This window comes from Simochromis diagramma, unplaced genomic scaffold (genome assembly GCF_900408965.1).
Source record: "Simochromis diagramma unplaced genomic scaffold, fSimDia1.1 OVJJ01000463.1, whole genome shotgun sequence".
In the NCBI taxonomy this organism is placed as follows: domain Eukaryota; kingdom Metazoa; phylum Chordata; class Actinopteri; order Cichliformes; family Cichlidae; genus Simochromis; species Simochromis diagramma.
Window position 1 is genome coordinate 5,612,957 of NW_024386941.1, and position 4,836 is coordinate 5,617,792.

Below are 4,836 nucleotides of genomic sequence, written 5' to 3' on the forward strand. Positions count from 1 at the left end.
GTCAGACCATCACTCATCTCAAATTGGAGACATCGAAGACTTTATGGTAGATGGGGGCCCCTGTCTGGACATTTTCCTCCCTCAAAAGGGTCACGGTGTCCCTGGTCAACCATGAGGATGGGGTGCCCTAATGTGTCATTTGGGACTACTATGACCTACGGCTCTAAATCACTTTCCTTTTTGGGGGACAATTAAGTTTGAGCCTCTGATGTATATGGCCTTTGGCTGATTCTGTCGATGGCACTCAGGGGTGGGGGTTATTTTTTATTTTTTTGTTTGGTCGATGTTTTTTAAAGTGTCAATGTGCTTTGTTTGCAAGGCGGTCAGATATATTGATGATTGAGTCAAATGCGACAACTGAGCAACATTTTGATTTGGCATTTACACAGTCAGGCTGCCTAGGTGAATTTATATGTGAGGGGTTTTTTGTAACCCCTTCTTTTTGCTCCATATGAGCTTGCAACTGTAATCACTTCTTCATTCATAACTTCAGAATGCATCTTTGGTAATGCCAGTTGTCTTCATGGAAATGGATTTGTTGTGTCGGGCAACAAATATCTGATTTCTGAAAATTGCCTAGAGCCTAACAGAACTAGCCCAACCAAGAGTTAGCAGATGTGAACAATGTTATTCAATTCTCTTAACATAGGTCTCCCGTGTGGTGCAAAGGAGACAGTTTTGTGTGAGGGTTAGGCTGTTTTTCTAGTCCACAGTCAGTTTGCCGAGGTTACGAGGGATGAGGAGAGTGAAAACATCTGAGTAGGGGTGAGAGAGAAGCTGTGAGAGGAACAGTTTTAATTCTAGGCTCTGTTCCAAAAGTGAGTGCATTGTTGAGAGTGTAATGGGTTACATATTTTAGGCATAGTCTAGACTGTGTCCAAAAAAGTGCAGTCTTTTCACTGATAAAAGCCAACATTCATCGACATTATTTCTTTTCCCTCAAAATGGGCTTCTGGTGAAATCGCTGGATTATTATGTTTACCAGTCAAATTAAACCTCAGCATATTGGGCTGAGTGCTGAAATGGATAAAATATAACAATTGCAAGGTGTAGTATTTGCTATTTAGAATTAGAATTAGGACCATTTGGAATGATTGGATGCATCCATAAAAGAAGTGAATGCAGTAGATTTACAGTACCTATCCTTTATTGTATCCTTTAATGTCTTCTTCTTTCTTGTTAGAGTAAATTAGAGTATGCTACATTACTTAGTATAGTACTAAGTCTAGTGGCATCGCTATCTTCCATTATAGACCTCTGTGTTGTCAATAAAAAAACTTGAATCTAAGACATTTTCAACATTCTGGAATTAAAGTCTAGCTGCAAATTCCCCACATAACTAACTTTAAAATCCCTTTTCTCAGAGCAGCAATCTTTTCTATGTCAAAATACAGTTTTATAAGTGACTACTTATGTAGTATATAGCCACGCCTATTAGTTTTCAGCCCCATTACCACAGGTACAGAGTTTCACAGTGCTATATAAAAGTCTTGTTCTACTGATCAATTCTTTATATTCTGCTAGGAAAATGGGAAATAGGTGCAGCAGTTTACTGAAGCATGTGCAAACAGAAATGAAAAAATAGTATATATCTTCAGCTCAGCCTGAACTCTATTAGGTAACCTTTTGTCTCTCAGGTACTATGCCAATTCTATGAAGGGTTGTTTCTATTTTGTAAGGGCATTTTTTCAGACACTGTTCATCTGAAATTAAAATGATATGTTTTTGGGACAGGCTGATGGTAAAATGTACCAAAAAATAGAATCTAAAATTGATTCTTTGTTAAGTTTTCTGTTATGTGTAGACACAACACTAGCCTTTTTTATTCTTGAATGATTGATAAGTCAGTGTTAAGTGGCTGAACAAAAAACAACAACAATTTATCTGAAAATGGTCATGCACAGGGCTTAAAATAAGTGAAAAGTAACAACAACAACAACGAAAAGAAAAGAAAAACAAAAAAATGTGCTTCTGAAAATGGTGAAATACAAGGAATGAACTAAAAATTAGTGAAAAAGCAACCAATGTTGAAAAGGGTTTCAACAGCTTTGAAAGAGTTTCAGTATTGCTCAAGACCACTTTGGAAAATTCCAGGAAGGTGTTATAAAAGAAATGTGGGGTGACTCAAGACTTTTGCACAGTATTGGACAGAATCAAGGATCTAGTCATAGTTATAAACAATTGTGAAAGAATGGGTCTTTGTAAAGAAGTCACTAGTTTTGAGCATGGTACTGTAATACAATGCTACTAAGCACAACAAGTCAGTTTGTGAAATTTCTTCTTATGAAAGAACCACATCAACAGATTGACTCAATAATTGGTGAGTTCCAAACCTCCTCTGGCATTAACAGCACAAAAACTGTGCGCTGGGAGTGTCATGGCATTAGTTTCCATGACCAAGCAGCTCCTGTACAAGCGGTGTGTAGATATAGCCCAGTTCTTTTGTTCATAGAGTGTATGTGGTTTTCTTCATTAGTCATATTCAAATCAAAACTGTTTTAAATATGAACCTCCTGATCTGTAAAGTGCAGGTAGTGAACCATGCATGTCTATACATGCTGTGTGCATTTGTACATTGAATGCCAAATATACAATTTAATGTAATTCTAACTTCCAACAACAGGACAGTGCAAAAACCTTAAATACTGTTTATTGATCAGATGTCACCACCACAAAAGGAGGTTTAATTAAACCCATAGTCCATGCTAATACCCACTCTGCTTCCTCTAACAAGGAATAATAAATATTTGCAGTACATGTCCATACTATTGTATGGACATGTCTCTTTCATAATAAATAATCAAACTTGCTGCATTTATATATTTACAACTCAAGCTATAACAATGTACAAGTCTTACAACCTGTAATGTGGATGCAATTAGTTACTGGAAGCTCACACATCCATTTAGAGATAAAAAAGAAAATATTAACAATTGATATTACGGCATGTATGAGGTAATCATTCTTGCAGAATACTAAATGCTAGCGGTGAGCACCAAAAATAGATTTGACAATCTTCCTCTAAAAGTCTTTTTCTACAAAAAAAATACTTCTCCTGTTAAATTACAAGCCAAAACAAACAGTAAAGTAGGAAATATATGCTCTATGTATTTATTGGTTAAATCATGTGAGAAATAAAGGTGTAATTGATTAAATGAGGCATATCAGACATCAGACTTTTAATGTATTATTTCTGTCTTATAGAGTTTATTCTACCCACCAAAATTTGTAAATTGTTATGTCCCAGTTGAGACTTTTCTTTCCAACTTACTGGGAAACTTGACAATTCTTTATAATGATTTTAATGAGCCAAAAGGAAATGACAGTGAATACGTGTTTTTGTATATACAGTCAAACTGCGACTGTAAAAGGGACTGGTTTCCTTATGTCAATCATAAAACCTGTCTTCACTTTTTTATAGTCAGGTCCTTTATGTATGGCTAAGGGATTTATGAAGCACAGGAAACAACGTCTGTTCTGAGCTTTGCTAATGATGGGTATAGCTGTGGAGGAGGACTGGAAAGAGGAAGGACAATGTCCTAACTGATAAGCAGGTTTGAGAGATACTTGAGAACCTCCCTTCCTCTCATTCCCTCCTTTCTTACTCATCAGGGCTCAAGTATTCACCTCTCACTCATTAGCCGCTGCTGCCCATCGTTCACTGGACCAAACTGTTTACCCTGTACTGTCATGAAAATGACGTGTACCCTGTTGTCAAGTGCTGCCCTAGGTGGGGAGTGACAGTCATGATGAGTTTCCACAGAGGCAGATTAAGCAGCTGCGTTCAGGAAAAAGTAGGGCAGCTAATTAGCTACAGCGATCAAGACCATGGGAGTGGGCTGTTTTTTCACCTAGACAGGGAAATTCCGTAAATGGCAGGAATGTGTTTAAAGAAGTGGGGCTGGAATATCTAATAAGAGTGGGAGGAAAGTAGAAGATGACATAGAATAGAAAAAGTGAAGGAGGGAGGCAGATTGTGCTGGAAAGTTAGCTCCGAAAAGGAACTTATAGTGTCATTTAAGCCTTTTTTTGGCATGTGTGGGTTTGTTGATAGGGTTAGAGTTATCTTTTGAAATGTGTTTTTCAGAGGAAAAATGTGTGCATTACAGCGTCTGTTCAGGACTAAATATAAATGTTTCTGTAACTCATTAATTTTTATTTTTGTTCAGTCATTAAATCTGAATTGATAATGTTTTGCTTTTCATTTCACTTGAAAGATAATTGTATTTTGCTAGTATTTATTTAACTTGTTTGGTGTGGACAGGGCTCGGCATGTGGTGTCACATTTTTGTACGCCACAGTTCAACAACATTTGAATTTAAATGTGATTAGCTCTGAGCATTTTTGCTCAAAATGCTAGACCACTGACAGTTAAAATCTGATCAAACAACACCCCAGAGCCTTGATGAAATGGATAAACTATTAGACCCCATCTAAAAAATATCTAAGAATGTTTTCCTCAGACTTTATCTTTGATTGCTGCATATTTAGTCATGAATTTTTGATAAAGAAATAAAAATGTGAAATTAAATTTTATGTTTTTCACACTTTACATGCAGTGCTGTGAAAAGTACTTACCCCCATTCTGATTTTGTTTTTGGCATATTTGTCACACTTATGTGTGATCATCAATCTAAAAAAATCTAAAAAAAAAAAAAATCTAAAAAAGCAAACACAGTTCTGGAAAAACATACTTTGGATAGATGAAACCAAGATCAACCTCTACCAGAATGATGGCAAGAAAAAGGTATGGAGAAGGTGTGAAACGGCTCATGAGCCAAAGCATACCACATCATCTGTAAAACACGGCGGAGACAGTGTAATGGCTTTGGCATA

General features: G+C 36.6%; 1 protein-coding gene across 6 annotated transcripts in view; it reads left to right on the forward strand.

Annotated features, from left to right (window-relative positions):
- Window positions 1–4,836, forward strand: part of robo2 (roundabout, axon guidance receptor, homolog 2 (Drosophila)) — a 259,633-nt gene that overhangs the window by 92,327 nt on the left and 162,470 nt on the right. The window lies entirely within an intron of this gene.